This window comes from Lissotriton helveticus, chromosome 4_1 (assembly GCF_964261635.1).
Source record: "Lissotriton helveticus chromosome 4_1, aLisHel1.1, whole genome shotgun sequence".
NCBI lineage: Eukaryota > Metazoa > Chordata > Amphibia > Caudata > Salamandridae > Lissotriton > Lissotriton helveticus.
Window position 1 is genome coordinate 1,972,295,402 of NC_136063.1, and position 21,523 is coordinate 1,972,316,924.

Consider the following 21,523-nt stretch of genomic DNA (forward strand, 5'->3'; position numbering starts at 1 on the left):
CAAGTCCAGATTAGATTATACAATAGAATTGTTGGACTTATTTTATAAAATATTGTCTTGCCAGATAGGTGGAACAGACAGCAACAACAAATAATAGAGTTAAACTTAAATGGTATAAGGCATGAAAAATACAGGACACTTCCGGGACACACAAAAACAGTAAATTATATGAAACTTTAATGGTCAGAAAATACTAAAGATTCATTCATAGTCAGTGCATAAGCAATGGCAGAAACATATTTTGAAGGAGACTTTTCTAATGCTATTGAAAAATGGTCCCTCTTTACAAAGAAATTAATCTCCACTCAGACCCAAAAAGATGGTAATAAAGGGCAACAGAAAAGAAAATCACTGGCAATGGTTAAAATATCTTCTGAATGTCATTCATTAAAAACAGAGCGTAATAGAACCCTACGACTGGTAAAGAAGTAAACAGGCAATCGAATCTTTGGCGAAAAAATTGAAAAGATAAATGCAGAAATAAGGTAATTGACCTGGACGGACAAAATGCAAGCAAAACAAGCGCTATGGGCAAAAGCTTTATATACTTGTAACAGGAGTAACGCAAGAGAATTCTGGGTACTAGTTAATAAATTGAATAGAGCAAGTAGGAAATCTACATCTTCGACAGTCGCTAAAACAAAACGGGTTACATTTTTAGACATGCACTTGAATCACAATCCAGGCACGGGTATAAATCCCATCACTGAGAGCATATGTGAAGCGGAGGATACAAAGAATACTGATATAATTTAAACGGAAAGCCAGGTATTCAAACTTATTAACAAGCAAAGATCCAATGGTGTCCCTGGCCCAAATGGGATTCCAGCTGTGTTTTATGAGGAGAAAGCATTATATTGGTTAAGTTATCTAACACCATTATTCAATCAAGGACCATCCCAGAGTCCTGGAAGGGTTCTATAATTTCACCTATCTATAAAAGTGGGGATTGGTCACTTCCAGTCAACTAATTATGCTGCAAGATATTGAAGCTAAGCTTTTGCATCAATTCTCCTCAAAATGTTAATAGATTGGGCAACAGACAAGTACTTGATTCCGCCAAATCAATCAGGTTTCATACAAGGTCAAGGGACGGCAACAAATATTTTAATACTGGGAACACTAATGGAAAAATATCAAACGAAAAAACAGCATTATATTTATGTTTCGTTCATTTTAAATCTGCCTTTGACTGTGTAGATAGGCAGATTTTATGGAGGAAATTGCATCATTATGGTATTAGCCCAGGCCTTTTAAAAGCAATTACATTTTTATATACTGAGACCTGGACTAGGGTTCGACTAGGCAACGGCTCAAGGCTTTCTAGGAAAAATAATACATCCCAAGGCTTAAATCAAGGTTGTGTTTTAGCACCGTATTTATTTAATTTACTTTTGTCAGACTCACGGAAGCGTTGGACAATGAGTTAGCACATTCACCAAAGCTGGTAGATAAACAAATATTGTATTTATTGTATGCCGACGACGTTGTCCTGCTAAGTCAAAGAAGGATAGGTTTGCAGTGATTAATAAACAAAGCATCAATGTATTCAATTGAGAATAAAATGATAAATAATTAAACTAAAGCTAAAGTAATGGAAGTCAGCAACAAGGTATGGAAGCGCAGTAAACATAAATGGTATCTGCAAAAGCGGCAGCTTGAAAAGGTGCAATGCCATAAATACCTTGGCATATTGTTTGATGGGAATGGATGTTTTTCACACCATAATACAGAGATGAAAAAAAGAGGCAAATCTTTACAAGCGGCTTTTTGTTTACTTTACAGTTCCTTGGGAGGTCCAACTTATGTACCATTACTAAAAGTAATAAAAGTGAATCTACTCTCTAGCCTTACCTATGGCAGTGTAGTTCTCTGTGGTGTGGACTCTACATTATTAAATAATGCTGTCACAAAAACTTTTAAATATTTGTTTCGACTTCCACCCAATGCATTGCCTGCTCAGATCAGGCTGGAATTTGGCTTCTGCAATCAACAAATTGCAAGGATGGGTCAATGTGTAAAGACTTGGAAACAAATTAAAACTAATATTAATAATCCAATGAGCTGTCTTCTGTGGCAAGAGATGTAACAAAATCAAAAGTCGTCCTTTTATAAATATCTTCAGATGGCTTTGAAAGAACTGTCAATTCTTGAGATCTGGGAAATGTCTCTAACTCCACAATCTTTTAAGAAAATAATTAATAAATCAGTAAAACATATATCTCTTCTGAAAAACAAAGAACTGTTTATTAAGTGATCGCATGCATGGATGACAGTGAATGAATATAGGAGTCTCAAAGTTCATCCATATCTAGAAATACCCTGGGCAGTGCAAACCAAAAATATATTTATTAAAGCAAGATTCGGCATCTTACCAGGCTTAAAAAAATACGTTGCCTTGGCTGAGATCATCTATGCCGACCCCTTGCAGATAATGCAATTTATGGGAAGACAATATTATTCATTTGGTTTGCATATGTGCAGTAATGACAGCTGAAAGTAAGCGATATCTGAAAAACTGCTTCATTGATAGAGGTGTTTGCACATGTAGACATGCAATGGTAGTTTGTTTTAGACCAATGGACATTATAATGAACTCTAATTTTACCAAATGTTTGATACTTGCAAAAAAGAAACTTGACGCCTGTGAGTTGAGCCCAGTAAATTTGGAAGTTTTAAAAAGCTAGGGATACATTTTGCACTATACAATTGATTTTGCACATAAGTAATGAAATTGTAATGGCTATCAACCATATTAAGTTTTACCTATATGTTGTGTAAAAATAATGCACTGAGTTGATATTTATAATCGTATTTTTGTGGTAGTATTTGAGGAAATTGCCTGAATAAGATTATTATGAATTTTACACTCAAGTGTGTGTATTAAAGATTGTTCTAATGGTAAGATTTTTATTAATCATACAATAACATTTTACTTACTTACAGCTAGGAGATGTTGACAAAATGTAACTGACCCATAGAAATCAACATCCACCATTTCATGACCCCAATTAGTAGGAGCTCAATGAGGTTGAGCAGACTTGCCCTTCTTAATACTTTGACAATCATGACTGTCACCCAAAGTCTTTTCGCCTTTTTGATCTAGAATTGGGAACAGGCCTTTGTGGCACAACATTCGATTCACGGGTAGCATAACACATTGCCTTGTTGTGCCAAGTTAAATATTATTTTCCGGATGGTTTGGGGGATGATCAGACAGGTGTCTCATAGTAGCAGGCCTTTTAATGGTATCTGAATTCTATATAATCAGAGTGTCTGTCTTCATTCTTAATAATTTCCAGATCTCCCCATTGCTGACACTTATTAAACCCAGTGATTGCATTGAGAGTGGAATCAAGTGAGTAGCCAGGAACGAAATATTCCACCCCCACACTTGAAATACATGCCAAAAGGCTTTAGGCAAGTCAAGCAAGCAAGCCCGTACCTCCCTTTGAGGCTGTGGGGTTTCCGTGTACTCCCTTAAGATTTACATTTTTTTAAATGGGCACAAACTGTCATTCAACTCATCATTCGTTCACATAGGCTGTTAGCAAGTGATACTGTAACTACCTGAGCAAATATGTTTCATACATTTGTGTCTTTGGTGATAGTTGCATGCACTCCTCTATCCCCCTCATTTCTCTTTGTGGGTTCGAACACCCTGTGTGGCAGATGCTGCATCGCCCCCTAATCTAGTACAACCAGTGCTCCCTCTCCTAAGGACTATGCACCTCCCCAGACCTGTCTTTTAAACCTCTTTTACACAATGTTCCCAAGTTGACACATAATGTCCCAAGTGGACACATAGTGGACAATGAATAAATACTATTTTGAAGTTTAAGATGTGTCCAATAATTGAATGCCGATCATTTACCATTGAAATTGATTTGGTTAAGAAGTAATTTGCGTGAACTCACTAAGCTATCTTGTCGCATATAATCTTCCTAAAAATTGATAAGGTTGAACAACCAATGTGCGAGAAGAACAAATCCTATGCTGAACATTGATCAAACCAACATATGCCTATGGCAGGAGTGTCCATTTGTAGGTCTGGGAGCACCAGATCCGGGCCATCATTTTGATATAACCATTGAACATATAAAAGGGTTACATTTAGATATATTGTAAATATCCTGAAAATCTTGGATTGATCCAGCCCTTCTGGACCTATGTTGGACACCCCTGTCCTAAAACGGAAGAAGCTGTCTTAGTTGCAGTTTATTTGTTACCATCAGGCAAAACCATGTAAAATATTTTCTGGACAGGGTATTTCATCATTTGGTAATTACGATCTTTGTAACCAGAAAAATCATACCTCCTTTATTTCATGAAATGTTGGCCCATATGTGTCATGTATCATAGGGCAGAACAGTGGTGCATTGGCTAAGTTATTACTACTAGCCCAGTGCTTGGCTACCCAGGTATCCCTTGATTGCCACAGGTAAGCATAGGAGTTTTAAGTTAAGCAACTAGGTCAAAATCCCTGAAAAGGAGTTTACTATTCTTCTTTAAAGACTCCCTCTCATCCTCCCTCCACTCTCTTCCCCTAAATGTATTCATTCATCTTCACCTGATTTTTATTAAGATGCATGACAATTATTTAAAAAATATGTAGAGGGTGAGTATTCTGCATATTGGTAAAGGCAATCAATATCTCAGTGTTTGTCTTTTTTGGCTTTTCAGGCAAAAGCCAAACATGTTTGAAGAGACAGAGGGCAAACTTCCAGGCCACGAGTTAGCACTCCGATGTAGCGCTGAGTTGCAAATGGGAGACCTCAAGAGTGAGTTCCTGTTGCACGCCCATGGTCTGTCTCTGTGACTTTAGGATGCATACTTGTGATAACAAGTGCTGATCACGCCGGGCACATGAAATGTGCCTTTTTCTCACGGTCTTGGGTAAGCTGCAGTGGCCTGTGGAGGGAGTGCCGCGGGGCGATGCGCCAGGGCGGGGTAGGGGCAGGGTGAGGGGTAGTAAACTCATGGCCACGTTTCAGTGCGCACAATGAAATTTGTTTAATTTATTTATTTATTTACTTTATTCTGGTCAGCCATGAACCGGAGTTTACTACCCCCCCACCCAGCCCCTAAAGCCACCCCACCCTGCCCTGCGGCACTCCCTCCACGGGGAGCTACTGCAGGTCAGTATTGCGAACATGCTATGTATTGATTACATTCTTAGCCTGCTGTCTCTGTGGAAATGTGAGTAAAGACCCACAGTGGCATTCTTGCCTCAGGGTTTCTAAAGATGGAATAGAGGGTCTGAAGTTCTGCAACAAGTGTGAAATTCTTTCCACATAAAAAAAGAGGGAAATATTCACAGGTCCAGGTACTGTCAGACTAGCACACGCTATGATTCTGGTGGCACTTCAGTCTCACGAGTTTGTTGAAATAGAATTGTACCTAAACCCACATGACATTCTCCACTATATGCATCGAGATGGGTGAAATTGCGCCATCCTGCTGCCTATCCCAGTCTAGGAAGGAACTACTCCAATGCTATCCTGACAGTGAGAAGACCACTCACAATCTTTGCCTTTTTTCAGTTCTTCGAGTGGGGTGCACGGACAACAACATTCTGAATGTGTCCTACCTTGGAATGCACTGAGGACCGGATGGACAAGGAAGCTTGGCAGTCACAAATCCCGTGATTCACATATTCGCTGGGTTTGTGACTGCAGAGGGGTGAATAAACATGAAAAACACCTTTTGTGAAGGGTGTTTCCACCTCAATAGGAATCGTAATTAGGAAGGAGTATGAAAGGGACTAAGAACTATGGGGCATATTATCAAGAAACAGAGTTAAAATTATCACCACTTTAGCGGCAGAAAACTGCCGCTAAAGCAGCGATAATAGGCTTGATAATATGCTCTTGAGAGTTCCAATAGAAGCCCATGTTTTGGTGGCAAAATGGACTTCTATTGGAATTCTGAAGTGCATATTATCAAGCCCATTATCGCCGCTTTGGCGGTAGTTTTCTGCCGCTAAAGCGGCGATAACTTTAACTCCGTGCTTGATAACATGCCCCCATGATCGTCAGAGAGTGAAGTAAACTTCCTGAGCACAAAGTTTACAGAGAGTGGTTTCGAAATAAATAGATACACGAGCAGCAACTACACCAGGAAGCAGCAGTTTTGATCTCACCTTCTCTAAACATTACCTCACTAGTTATTATTCACTCTACAGCGGTTAACAACAATATATAAATTTACTAGTCGCTGTTTACCATCTGTGTTGGTGTCGTCTTCTTGAAGGACAATGCACCCAAGAAAGCATGAAGCTGAAAGTGACTAGAATGTTTTCAGTCCATCTATATCACGTGACTTTAGGGAGGAACATAAGTTGCTCGAGTAATGCTATTTCCACCCTTTGTCGATGACAGAAAATTGTCTTTTCATTTGAACTATGGATCCAGCTATAAATATTGTTCTTTAAGAACATAAATGCAGTTTTGCAGACCTTGATACTGGAATAATCTTCATTGCCTTCATTATGATTGATTTGCTTTCTGTTTTAATGGAGAATAATGTGTATATTTTGGTAAGCGAATATTATTTACTGCAAAAATAAAGCAATGCTGTGAAATGGTAACACGTTTTTCTTGCCACTTTCCTTGCCCTTCTGAGAAAAGTAAATTTGGCTTTTATTGTGAGATTTATGCTGATATTTTATTGTTTGCCTGAGGCATCCAACAACGTTTTTAGAGTCCATGTTCAATGCAGTACTTCTAATCAATATAAAAAATATAAGTGCTTTTATTGAGTTGAATTTTCTGCAACTGTGTATATTTATTTACTGTTTCCCTGCTCTGTCTTCAGGTAGAGTTTTCAGAACACATTTCTGCTCACAAATCACTAAAGAAAATATTTTTTGACTGAAAAAAGTAGAATGCAGATGATAACAATGTCGCTCAAACTTAGTATTATAATAGTAAGAAAATGGATTAATATTATGGGTTGACGAATGCTCACAAAAATGAATGATAACACTATCCCAACAGGGTGAACTTCACTAAATGAACCTGTGTTCAACGCCTTGAAAGCTATAGCTCCTAACCCACAGAGATCAGCTGCGGAGTACCCCAAGGATCCACCCTCAGCCCTACGCTCTTCAACATCTACATGGCAATCCCGTGCTACCATCGTCAGAAGGCACAGACTCAGCATAGTATCCTACGCCGATGACACCCAGCTCATCCTCTCTCTCAAAAAGGAACCGGCCCTCACCAGATACGGTTTCCAGGAAGTAATGAAAGACGTTGCATCCTGGATGAGCAGCGGCTGCCTGAAGCTCAATTTTGAGAAAAGAGAAGTCCTTGTCCTGGGATCCACCCCCTCCACATGGGACAACACCTGGTGGCCCCCACCCTTGGCAAGCCTCCCACACGCAAGGACTATGCCCATAACCTCGGCATCATACTTGACTCCTACCTCACCTTGAACAGAAGACAGGTCAACGCTGAATATTCCACGTGCCTCAATACCCTCCGCAAGGCCTTCAAATGGATTCCTCTGTATCCAGAAAGACCGTCACCCATGTACTCATAACCAGCAGATTGGACTACGGGAGTGCCCTTCTCACCGGAGTCAACATATCTCCTCAAACTCCAGACCATCCAGAACGCCGCAGCCAGACTTGTTCTCGGCATCCCATGACAAGACCACATCACCCTGCACCTACGAGACCTCCACTTTTTCTCTGTTGAAAAAAGATTGACCTTCATGCTGCTCACTCACGCTTAAAAATGCCTCCACAACACAAGAACCCAATACCTTAATGAAAGAATCTCCTTCTATGCACTCAAGACAAACCTCTGCTCAGCCGACCTTGCCCTGGCTAAAATCCCACGCATCTGCAGAGCCGGAGCAGGAGGAAGAGCCTTCTCCTACATCGCGGCCAAGACCTGGAACAAACTCCCCCTCAGCATCAGACAAACCCCACACTGCAAGCAAAAAGGAAGAGCCTCAAGACCTGGTTCTTTAGATGAGACAGAGCTGCTTGAACCTCCCCTCACCCGTAGCACCTTGAGACCCTCACGGGTGAGTAGTGCACTTCACAAATCTCTGATTGGAAGAGCCTCAAGAACTGGTTCTTCAGATGAGAAAGAGCTGCTTGAACCTCCCCTCACCCCTAGCACCTTGAGACCCTCACGGGTGAGCAGTGCACTTCACAAATCTTTGATTGGTTGACTGGTTGAGATCTGACAGAATTAATTGAGGGAAATATATGAAATATTTATGCTGTAACAAAATAGTGATAGAGACAAAACATCAAACAATACATGCTTCAGGAAGGGCCTTATGTACCCTCCATTGCTGGTCTAGTTGTCCTTCTTCACCTTGATGTGTCCCTGTAGCCACAAGGAGATCAGCCCAACTGACCCTTGGAGTACACTTCTTTGTCCTGGGTAAAGAAGAGTGCAGATTAAGAACTTCAGAGCTCCTCTCAGGTTACAACATGAAAAGTTCAGTGTTTGTTTGATCCTCTAAAGATGCAGAAGGTCCAGAAGGTTTTCTGAAGAGTTCCACATGTGTGGCTGGGACAACCCTGCGGATCAGGTGATTGCTTGCTCCTCCCTAACCAATGGTCTGGAAGCTCTATGGGATTATTCTACCCATGTTTTCAGATGTTTCTGGTAACCCCTTCTGCAAACAATACCACAGTACACCTACACTTAAAATCATGTGGAAACCTTTTCTCACTTGTGCACAGACTGTGTGCTCGCCCAGAGGTGTGGCCAAGAAAATTAGTAGACCCCATCCATTGTGGTCAGTCGATACTAGTTTGGGGTAGCTTCCCTTCCACTGGGTTTTAAACCAGCGTGGAGTAGGGAAAAAAGGTTTGTCCTTCACAGGTCTCATCTTTCATTTACTTGTAAAAGAGTGACTCTAGACTTTTGAAGTTCTTTGATCCATCCTAACTGAACTTCCTGCAAGGAGAAGGAAACCCCTCCCTACCCCCACTGTTACTGAAGGTGGATATGCCAATTATCAAGGCTTCGGATTCTTCTTTATAACTCATGCCTTTTTAATCCACCACAAGACATTCTTTGCCACTTTATTTTACTCTTGTAATTTCTTTTTCACCCATGCTACTGAAGGTCAATATGCCAATTACCAAGAATGCACATTTTTCATTCCACCTCATCCCTTATTAATCCACCACAAGACATTCTTTACCACTTTATTTTACTCTTGAAATTTCTTTTTCACCCTTGCCTTCTAACATTGCCCCTATTTTTCTGCCTTTCGCTTTCTCCCTCCTTCTTTCCTCCTTTTGTTTCTACTTTTGGGGCAATTTTCACATCTCGTTAGGGTGAAACAATAGAAGCTTACTGGAGATTTGAGCTGGTACAAAATAGCTTACTGAAGGTATTTTGTTTTACATAATTATGAAAAATACCACTTTACCACTAAATTTGATTTTTAATACCCTCTGGGACAATTTTGTAGCAGTTTTCTGTCAAAAGTTATAGATTATGCTTTATAATCTGTACTTTTAAATGTTATAGGATTAAGCAATATCACTGCCAGTAAAAATAACTTTGGGCCCTACTCAGTAGAGGAACATGGCAACTTTTTTTGCATGATCTAATTTATTATCAGGCACCCTATCTCATGAGCACCAAGGTGGTGACGTAATAATATTTAGAATCGGGGTTTCCTGTGTGTAAAATAGGTTTATTTTGACAGGTGTTTAGGCTGCTGCAGTCAGGCTTCACCTGATAGGCCTGAAGCCAGGTTTTACAGGATTACTCCGTGGATGGCTCAATAGGCACTGCGGTCCATAGCTGGCATTTAACATATGTGACATTTTCTACACTGTATACTTGGGACTTGTAGGACATTAAATTATGTCAATCAAGGATAACCCAATTAAACCATGTATAGAGTGGTAGCACAGGTACTTTACTCCTGTTTGTAGGGCAAAATCTGCACAGTGTTCTAAGTCCAACTAAAACAGGAAAAACAGAAAAAGCCAAACATCTAGGGAAAAATCCAGGATGACCATGCAGAGAATGCAGATTTTCACAGAGAGGCCCTCATCTGTTCTATTATTGAGGATGGGCCTTCAATTGTACCCTTATTACTGGTGAGAAACATGTGATGGCAACTGTTGAGTCAAAACAGAATACCTTGTTGATCTAGTCTGCTTTCATGGCCACAATCTTAACCTTTGTCTTGTATGTCTGTTAAAAAGACTTCTGTGCCTTATTCGTGATGGTTTTCTCCTCTACCATCTCTGATACTAGAAGCAGAATTCCGCGAAAAGGTTCCTAGATGCTCAGAAAGACATATTCTTTCCTGTCTCCTACACAGGCAGATTTTGTGGAAGCTGATTTATACAGAGCCTGTGCCCGTTTCATGGATGTATGACGTTACAACGCAGGCTATTACAACGCCTGCCTTTACAACGCGGTTTTTACATCGCATACCATTACAACGCATAGCGCTTTTGGCTGCTGGATAGTGAATAGTTTAATTTACTATTCCAACTCCAGTCCCCGTGGACACTAGGGAAGGTTATTGGATAGTAAATTAAGCTATTCCCTATCCTAGAGCGCCCCCCAGCGCAATGATTTGTAATGGTTTGCGTTGTAATGACCGCGTTGTAATGGTAGTGCGTTGTAAAAGTTTTGTTGTAAGTGATGTTTCCCCCGTTTCATTCTTGTGCTATGCAGCTCTTTAAACAACTGGGTGCAGCTCTGGTGTAGAGACTGATTTCTGAGCACTATAAAAAAGCTATTATAGTTTCGCTTAAAAAATCCAATGTTGTGGCCTGTGCTATGTCAGCGAAGACGAATGAAAGCCACGTTTTTGCTGAGGTCCAGCCACTCTTGGAAGCTTCTGATTTGACAATTTTGGGGCATATTAGCAACAGCCGGCGATAATTTTCGCTAAGCGCGCTTAGTGCGAGGATAATTATCAACGGCTATTGCTGAATTTTATCGCAGAGATGGCGCGCTATCAGCAACGCTTATCTCCAATGCGATAAAAAATCCAGTGATAGCTGCAAAATGTGCGAACCTCTCTGGAAATCCAGCGATAATCGCACAGCGATAGGCAAATCCTTGTAGATAGGGCAGGGTGGTCTCATCCTTAAAATCCACCACCCATAGGCTATAATGGTTTAGTCAGTTTAAAATCAGGCGTAATGAAACCTGCGGTAAGCGCGCTTAGCGGTACTTTTATTGACGCTATGCAGGTTAGAGTGCAGCTTGATAATTGGAGAAATGTCTGTTAGTGACATTTCCCACATTATTTTAGTCAGTTACACTCACTTTGCTTGTCATTAACATTGCAAAGCTGGGCGTTGAGGGAACAGGTGCAGGGGCATAGGAACACGCGCTAGCATGTTATTGGCAATAAAATTATCGCCACTTTTCGCCCAAAAACGGATGCTAAGGCGGCGATAATTTTTTCGCGGGGCCTTAATAATACGTTCCTTAGTTGCATTTCTCCTTCTACCTAGAGTACTGAGGCTGTCCTCTTTCAGCATTAAATATCTTTCTTGCATCAGGCGGGTATATGTCAATGCTCTATTTCCATTAGGTCTGTCAATGGCATTTAACACCATGTAACACATGATTTCGATTTTCTGCACAATAAATTAAGTTAAATTAAATTAAGTCTAATCTGTTGAACGTCACTCAACAGTAACTTGTCATTCCCTACCTGAAGGTTTCCTTCAGTGCCTAATCTAAGACATTGTTTGAAGTTGGCATACATCAGCACTAATCTTTGGATATGTGCTTATTTTTCCTTAACAGACTTGATCCAGAGCAAGAGAGAGAAAAACACAAAAGAAGGAAAGAAGGAGGAAGTAAGTGAAAGGAAGAAAAATAGTGGCAATGGGAGAAAGCACAAGTGAAAAAGAAATGCAAGAGTAAAATAAAGTGGCAAAGAATATCTTGTTGTGGATTAAAAAAGCAATAGGTGGAATGAAGAAAGCGAAGCCTTGGTAATTAGCACATTTACCTTTACTAGCATTGGCCACAGGCTTCTGAGCAAGGTTTTGGCCCTGGCAATTCGTTTTGCAAATTAAACACTCTTAGTCAAATCTTTTAACTGAAATTAAACTGTGCGGTTATGTAACGTAATCTATCTTTTCTATTCAAACATTTAAGTGCAAAATCATTTGATTGCAAAGTAAAAAAGCAGAAACACAAATCATGGAAATGATAATAGAAATTTTGAAGATATTGTAAAGTAGAACAGTCACACATAATAATGAAGAAAAAGAAACTGTAGGTTACATCTGTTAAAACGATCCATCCACAAAGCCCATTTACTTCATTCAGGGTCTCTACAACTGACTCCATAGAATGATCTGAAAAATTGAACATTCTATATTCCAATACACATTACAGCATTCAACTCTAAACCTACTATATCCCCATTTAACACATACCTCACTTTATGCTGAAATCATCGAAATTTGTAGCATATTTACAAAGGAAAAATATTACATTAATATGATAAAAAAAATTAAACTTGTTTGGTCATTTGACACTTCTGTTAATCATCTCTAAACTTCAACATATTTGTCACCTCCATATAAACCTCACCAAGGAGTGAGGCACACGTCATTTACCACATATCTGCTGTTGTGATAAGACTATTTTTCATTTATCTTTAGCACTCCATTCTGATTTACTATTTTATTCAAGTTCAAGTTCAAGAATAGCTTTATTCGATTTCAGTTAAAAGAATCACAAAAGCACAGGTAAATATACAGTTAAAAAAAGAAATACAAAGTCATAATAAGCGTTTAGAATTCAAATTCATAGGGAACAATGGAATACCAAAATACAATGTTATAAAAAATGTAGTCAATTCATTGATAGTCTATGTCTAATGATGCTTTTTAAAAACATTGACACTAGGTACATAGTCATTTCATCTTCTGGCATTTGCAGACTCAAAATAGCCGGTCTGCATTGTCTCAGACCCCACTTTCTCAGCAAGAATATTAAATATTTTTCCCTAGGGAAGGTGTAAAATTTGCAAAACAAAATACAATGTAACATCGATTGTACAGATGTGCCATTGCAAGGGCACAAAATCAGATGTTTAGACCAAGGACTGGCCTCGGGGAAAGTGTGTAGTCTAAAGAAATGTCCCCCCCTGAAACGTGTCAGTAACATGCGGCAATAACTACTTTGGATGGAAATGAGGAATTGCTGTATACCCTGTCCATGGAGAATCAGTTGATTCTCCAAGACAGAGTTCTTATTACCCGTTAGCAGCCAGCGTTTATTCTCCAAAAAAAGGAGACAAGTTTCTTTCAGCTTTTTTCTTGATGTTGTCCCTAAACAGGTCGGGGAATCAAAGTATTCAGGATATCCGATATCTCTCAAGAAGCTCTTTACATATGTTAACCACTCAATGGAGTTTCAAACAATCCTGGATTACATCTCTATTAAGTCCGGTCTCTTCAGACGTCCATACCTTGTGCCATAACAGAATAGGACTAACTTTGATAAGGTCCGAGATATAAACTAGGCCTAATTTTTTATGACACACATATGTAGAGGTAGACCCAGGGACTGCTAATAGGTACCGGAGGAATGCCTTCTCATAAAGTTGAATTTCACGAGTATCCGCTATCCCCCAGATTCCTGCACCATATGTTACAGTGGACACACATTTCGATTTGTATATGTTCACCAGAACTTGCACTACTCGGCACCCTAACATGTTTTGCGAAATTTCTCACTGCACCAATAGCACGGGAGAAAGCTAATTTCCTCGTACAAGCTGCTGACAACCACGTCCCCTTCTTGTCAAAATGAATGCCCAAGAGAATGTGTTTGTTGTCTCTATCTTTGTATTTGATAGGAACATTTTGCACTGGGGATTTCTCTTAGTAGTACAACACATGCTAAAAGTCTTGCTAATATTGGTGTTTAATCCTTTGGCACTCATGTAGTTTGAAAAGGTAGTAAGCGATCTCTGTAGACCAACTTGCGTCCTGGCCATGATTACCGCGTCATCTGCGTATAATAAAATGGGGGCTGGGTGGTCTCCAATTTGGGGGTAGTCCTGTCTATCTTGAGTAAGATGGGATGCCACACTATTTATATATAAGTTAAAAAAAAAATGGAGCAAGTATGCATCCCTGCCAGACTCCTTTATTTATGGTGAATTTGGTGGTACACTCACCATTACTCCCAAACCGTACCTTCGCACCAGCCCCCTGGTATAATTCTCTAATAAAATTCAGCAAGTTAACATCAATACCTAGTTGCAGTAGTGTAGACCATAAACTTTCGTGATTCAAGCAATCAAAAGCCGAGCTCAAATCAACAAATGTTAGATATAGTTTATCCCTTTATGCCATCACATATTTTCCTATTATCATTGCTAAATTTAATCCTTGTTCCATAGTGCCTAATCCTACTTTAAAACCATATTGAAATTTTGAAAGAATACCTGCGTCTTCTACCCATAACTGTAATCTATTTAGTACAATCCTTCCCGCAACCTTCATCAGGGAGTCCAGCAATGAAATTGGTCTGTAACATTTTGGATCATTGCGGTCTCCTTTGTTGAAGATTGGGACCACAATCGCCTCTTGCCATGTGAGAGGAAACCCAGTTTTATTGCAGCTATTTAAAACGTTAGTCAAAAGGGGCGCCCATCGGTTAACATTGGATTTGTATATGTCTACAGGGACCCCATCCGGCCCTGGGGCTTTTCCTGCAGTGCTCTCCGCTATAGCAATTTCAACTTCAGACAGTGAAAAGATGATAGCTATTGGAAATAGTCCATGAGCATTGTTCTCCTCCGCCCCAGATGTTTCAGCTTGCATTCTCTCTGGTAAATCATCTTTTTTGTATAACTCTGTAAAGTAATTGATCCAGGTACCCCCATCTATTGCCACCTCTATGGAATCAGTTTTCCTGTCTGCAATAAAAGGGGCATTTACTGCCTTCTAGAATCCTATATTATCTTTTACCAAACAGGCTTGATGCAAGGCCTCCCAAGCCTCCTGCTTTATTTCCTTCTTTCGGTTTTTATTGCACTATAATAAGTAGCTCTAGCATTTCTAATTTCTGCGACATTTTTAGGTTCGCCTTTGAGTACCCGCTTTAAGTGTGCATGAGTTTTACTGCACTCCGAGTCGAATCAACCCTGCGCCTTGGCTCTCTTATTCTTCAACCTTCCTGTAAGTGAGTTGCAAATTTCTTCAGAAATGCTGCTAAAAGCCGTAATGACTGAAGTACAGTCATCCTTATCGGAGAGGCATATTATGAATTCTTTATATTTATTCTTAAGTAGAGTTTCAAAGAAGGCAGTGGGCTCTACTTTGTTCCATTTTATGGTACAGACGTTATTTTTCGCTAAGCTTAATCTGTGACTATATACATTGTCAATTAGATCAGTGTTTTTCCTATTATGTGCTGCAAAGGTGAGGGAGAAGCTATTTGGAAAATGGTCGCTTATTGCCATATAACATGTTTTAAAAGTAAGAACATGGCAAGAGACACTATTAGAAATCAATGCAAAATCTATCACTGAATTACAGCCCCTACCATTAAATGTTGGCACAAAAGGAACCTGAGGGATACATAGTTCATTTAAAAAAACAAATTCAGGTGAAATAATAGATTAATAAGACAGTTCCCAACAGTCGTGTGTAGAAAATGGGTGCAAGGGTCGCCTCTATCGTTATCCAAACCACAGGCGCCCGTGTGGCTATTAGGGCATAAAAAACAATGAAAATCACCCATCCATAGGACACATCTCCCCACAGAGCAATTATAATCAACATTTATCAGACTTTGTAAAATCTCTTCGAAAACCTTGGTTAACTCTGCCTTCGGGATATTGTTATAAAAATTAATCATATTGATAAATTAGTTTCCTTTCACTTTCAGTTCTAAGTACTGGTAATAATCAGAATCCATATTAGTTTTTGTGACCGTAACATTCAGTGTATCTAAAAATGTAAGTACAAAGACCCCCTTTATTTCTGCCCCTTATTGACAACATAGCAGGAGTATGAAAGGTACGGAAGCCATTAATGTGAATATCCTCCCATTCCCAACACTCCTGGAGGCAAATAATAGTGACGTTTTCTATGAAAGGTAGAAACCCTGGGTCCTTAAGCTTATTTGATAGCCCAGCAACATTCCAAGATAGGAAGGTAATGGTGTCACTCTTTTCTATAGTCTCAGCTATAACAATATCACTCTTATTTACATCTGAAATACGGCAAGCCACAGGGTGCGAGCAATATTCTCTATTCTGCTGATTATCTACAGTGACTTTTTCCCGTTCGCCACCCGATGAAAATACCGACAGTTTGCAAGGAATAGCTATTTTATCCTTAAAGGGGTTAAAATCGTTCCTCGCATTCACTTCTCCTGCTGTAATGTATACATTGTGACCACCCGCATCTACTTTAATAGATCTATTTTCACTATGTTGCCCCGCTTTTTCTCTTGCCTTTATTGTAATAGGGGTCCTAGATGTTACGATTTTTATGGTAAGTCAATCAACCATTTCAAGCGCGCTATATCTATTGCTGGTGGGGAAGCCATATTCCAAACCAAAACCCTCATAATCATACCCTCTCCTCAAGCCACTTACAACAGAGTTCTCCACCCAGAGACTTCTCTGTTGATTATAATTTTTCTTGGGCGGTTCCGGGTTATAGAAATGAGTTAGGTTTTATGGCTGTATTTTAGTATTAGTGAAGACAGGCCACCCAGCGCAAATGTGCTGTACAGCTTGCTTGTCCTGGAAATTTACAATCACACAATCCTCCTCAATATTTTTTCTTGTTTTACCAATCCAGCTAACTCTATGTACAAGTAAGATCTTGCTTTGAATGTAGTGAGGTAAGGGTCTGTGTGCATTGAGCCAATGTATAGTTTTATTTTTTAATTCTATGAATGATTCGCGGCTATCTTTACCCAACGCTGGGACCCCTGTCAGAACTACAACGTACGGAACAGATTCCGGGGGTTGGTCAATATTTGGAAGAGATAAGCCTTGATCAACCATTTGGTTACATTCGTTTCCACCCTTCCCTTTAATCAAACCTCCCTTCCCTGCAACATTTTGTTCACCAGTCATATTAATTGAGTCACTTTTTTCCTGGGGGCTTATCGCGTTATCTCTGTGCAGTTCGCTTTCAGCATCACACCGGGAGATTCCTTTCGTCATATCCACGACGCAGGACTTGGATATAAGCATCGGCGTAGCCGTCTGCACCTTACTTGAGGCTTTAGTGGGAAAGGAGTTAGCTTGGGTTGTTGAATATACTGTGGGTTGGTTCTTTTTGTGGAGGTCTAGATTTGATATGGTCAGTTGTTCAATTTTCTTTAGTCTCTATTCAATGACCTTTAATCTGTCCATAACTGGTCTAATAGAAGATGCAACAATGGCACCCACTTTAGCCCAAAACCCTTCATCCAGAACCAATGGGCCTTCAGCTATAACATTAGAGTCGGTGTTATTTACTCTATGTGTTCCAAGATCCAGGTTGGGTTGATCTTCCGATGTTTGCACGGCAAATAACTTTAGGACTTTTATCTTGTTTGCCCCTTTTGGCACCCCTCCCCGTTTCTTTTTTGCTATTGCTCCCAATGTTGTTCCAGTCGCAGTTGGTTTCACTCCGGATTCTGCCAATGTTGATGCACGGGTTGATACCCCGTCCGGGGGCCTAATCACTACAATAGTGTTTTCACTGGATAGGGGATTAGAAAGCCCACTTGTTGTTTGAATCACCATATCATTGGTGTTGAAGTCAGTATCCAAACATGCAGGTGGCGGGTGGATATTAACTTTTAAGATTGCACTGTGGTCTGGTGTTTTTGCCAGCACAATATTACCCAGCGATAAGCGTTTGTTGTGAGGCAAATCAAGAGAAAGTCGGCGCTCTGTGATGTCAATTTCTCTCGCAAGCACCGATGCAGCTCTATCAATGGAGTTGTCAAGAGTACCCACCACAGAGCCCCCAGATGAAGCCTTGCTACTTTTTCCTGGGCGACCTGCCATTCTCATGCACTGTAATGGGTGAGACACACCATAGGTAACTTACTGGTATGCCGTGGTCTTCAGCCGTTAGAGGCGTGGCCCAGCCCAGCCTCTCCAGACTCGAACGGGCTCAAACGGGCCCGCCCTTGGCCCGGGCTTTGCCCGGCGTGCACCCACGCTCGTTCCACGAAGCAGGGAGCACACGTGAAGAAATAAGAGTAAATGGGTGGGGCGGGAAGAGGCAGAGCTGAAATCGAACACGGACTGCTGGTCCTCGCAGTCCCGCCGTCAATCAATGCCCCAAAGCAAAGTCACAAACACCAGGAAACAAACCACTGCGAGCGGGGGCCACGAGTAGTTATATAGGTCTTTGGCGTGGGAGGGCGGGAAGGGGCAGAGCTGAAATCGAACACGGGCTGCTGGTCCTCGCAGTCCCGCCGTCAATCAATGCCCCAAAGCAAAGTCACAAACACCAGGAAACAAACCACTGCGAGCGGCACCCCCCATATTTTATTATTTAACAGCTGCATACAGCAACTGAGCCACTCACCACTTACCCTTTTCTCCACAACATCAACTTTGTTCCCCCCATGCTGCTACCTTTGCTGTTAACTTCATCTTTCACTTGACCCGACTCCTTTAGCCATCAGTTTAAGTGGATGTGGAGAGACTGAAAAATGAGGCCTACATACCAATACAATGGAGGAGTTTAGGGATATTTAAGAAGCGCAAAGAGTCCTGCTCATTATTGTGGAGGCTGAAAGGAGCAGGTAAGCGTCTATGAAACATGAAGAGCAGGCCTGGTGGATGGGTGTCACAGTAATGCAAAGATCCTGCTGTCATTGCAAACCGTTGGGCCAGTGCTATGAGATAGCACTCTCTGCAAGTGGTCATTGCCGATGCGTGTACGGTCTGACTGATGAAACTTCACGTTGGCGGGCTATGTGAGTGAAAATGTTTTGGTGCCCATGGACCTGTGTGCGGTCATAAAGAGCCCAAAAACTTCGACTCAGCTACTCTGATGCCAAACCAAGGTTAAATGACATGAGGGATACCAGATGGAGGTCAGGGGTTTGCTCCAGCTGGAATTTGGTGTAGGTTGAAATGGCTGTGAGCCTGTTAGGTCTCTGTGGGACTGAAGAGGAGGCCAGCAGGCTAGTCCCTCGAGTTACTCTGGGTGTCCTAGGTTCAGGTCAAGTCCCTCTGACTCAGGCAGGAGGGCTGCAGGGTAGCAATCCAGCATGGTAGCAGTCCAGCAAAGACGTCCTCCAGCAGGGCAGACATCATTCGGAGTGGCAGTCTTTTCACCAGCACAGCAGTCCTTCTTACTGGCAGAGTCTCTTCAGGTCCAAAAGTGTACTGAAGAGTTGGTGTCTGAGGTTCATTATTTATACCTGGTTCTTCTCTGGAAGTGGGCGAAGCTTTAAAAGGTTTCCCTTTGAAGTCCACAAGCTTCCTGACTCCCTATCCTGGATCCAGACTCACTGCAAATGGCTATGCAGCCCTTTGCGGGGAGGCAAGGCACAGCTGATTGAAATTGTAAGTAGGGACATGCTCAGATCATCCTCTCATCCCACTAGTAATGACCATCCAAGCACAGCTAAGCTTTTTATTGTGTGTGGCTGTCTAGGAGCTGTCTAGGTGGAATATACAAAATTCATCTATCAGCTACACCACTCTCAAGCCGATGATCACATTCAAACGGGCATAACACAGAACTTTGCTCATGCCCAGCGGAAGCAGGAGAAAATTCTGCTCCACCCCGTTGAGAGCAAAGAAATGGTGCTGGCTCCCACCAACAAAGCAAGGATGGTGGGTGACCCGATGGGCACATGGGCACCAACCAAAAATTTAAGTCATCGACTCACTCGAGGGCAACCAGCTGGGGCCCCCAACCAAAATGGAGCTATGGGAGACCTGGTGGGCGCCAAGGCACCCGCTTAATAAAAACATTTTGACTCCCATCAGCACCCACAAAGAATACAGGCTGTGGCTGTGGGGGCCCAACTGAGGCCCCAATGATAATGATAATCAAAGATCTAATTTAAATATACATATAAGAATAATACATGAAGGGCAGAAGTTGCTCATTTATTATTTATTACTCTGGTAAGGAGCACCCCATAATGACCAAAGGCCTTTTAAAATTATGTATTTTGTTTCTGTTGGTGTCCCAAGTAGTGGCAGGGCACTTAATGTTGTTGGGGCTGCAGGGAGGGCAGAAGCCCCCTACAACATTAGAAAAATAGTACTTTCCTAGGTCATTGAAACCATGACCCTGGGAGAGCTTATCAATTCGTTTAAAGAAGCTGGACCTCTAGTGGGTGGATATGTGGTTGCTCTTTGTAGCCTCAAACACATTTTAAAAACTCAAACATGTTTTTAAAATTGCTTTATTGAAAACATTTTGGTAAAGTAAGAATTATTAAGCATTGCAATGTGTGAATTAATGACCGTAACCCTCCAGTATGCAGACAACATAGTGGTCATGGATCACACCAGAGTGGGGCTCCAAAGAATACTAAAGATCATATCAATGTATAACAAAGAAAACAGCCTGCTAGTAAACAAGAATAAGACAAAGATAGTAATCTTTGGCAAATATCTCCATAAAAAGCATTCTGGATATTGGGTGAGCACCGAATCCAGACCACAACACCCTATAATTACGTGGGAGTATGGCTAAAAGAGAGGACCACAGCAGTCAAACACATAAAGGAGCAAACTCCGAAAATCAACAGAATATTCCTCTCACTTAGACGCTTAAGCCATCACCTAGCAAGTCCATCTGCAGAGCCCATGCTGACAGTACTCAGGGCAAAATTAATTCCAGCAATTAACTATGGCCACCTGGCCTTTCCGGGCGCACTAGAGAAACCCATCACTGCAGCCCAGTCAAAAGCTTACAAATCCGTGCTGCAGGTGCCCAGGTACACCAGGCTAACACTGGAATTAGGACTAAACAGACCAGATCTGGCACTACATGGGGACTTAATAAAATTGTATATCAGGGTGCTTAAAGCCCCGGACACTTCCGTCAAGCATGTCCTGAATACAATTTTTAATGCTGAAGTATCCCCATGGGGCACCAAGCTGGACCATGCATTAGGAGCACTGAAAATAGAGGCAAAAAGTATGCCCCTACATGAAATTCCACACACTGCCTGGACTAATGCAGTAAAGCGACAGGTCCAGTCCATCTCTTTCAAACTGGATTGCGATTCACTCCGGTACAACTTCCTTACACTAGCACTTGATAGCTCATACATCTCTGGGAAAGCTCAACCTTATCTGCAAGATGCAGTCTCAGACCAAGCCAGAAGAAAATTATGTTTATGCGCTTAATAGCCCTTAAAATTATGGACTTCAACCTAACATGGGCACAAAAAGACAACAGACTCACCTGTTGGTTATGCAACTACCATAGAGAATCCTGGTTACATCTCCTGTACTGCTGTCCCACTCTAGCCAATGATCACAATCGTTTGATACTTCCCATCTTAAAGGACAAGGGCTTTAGAACTTGTAAGGACGC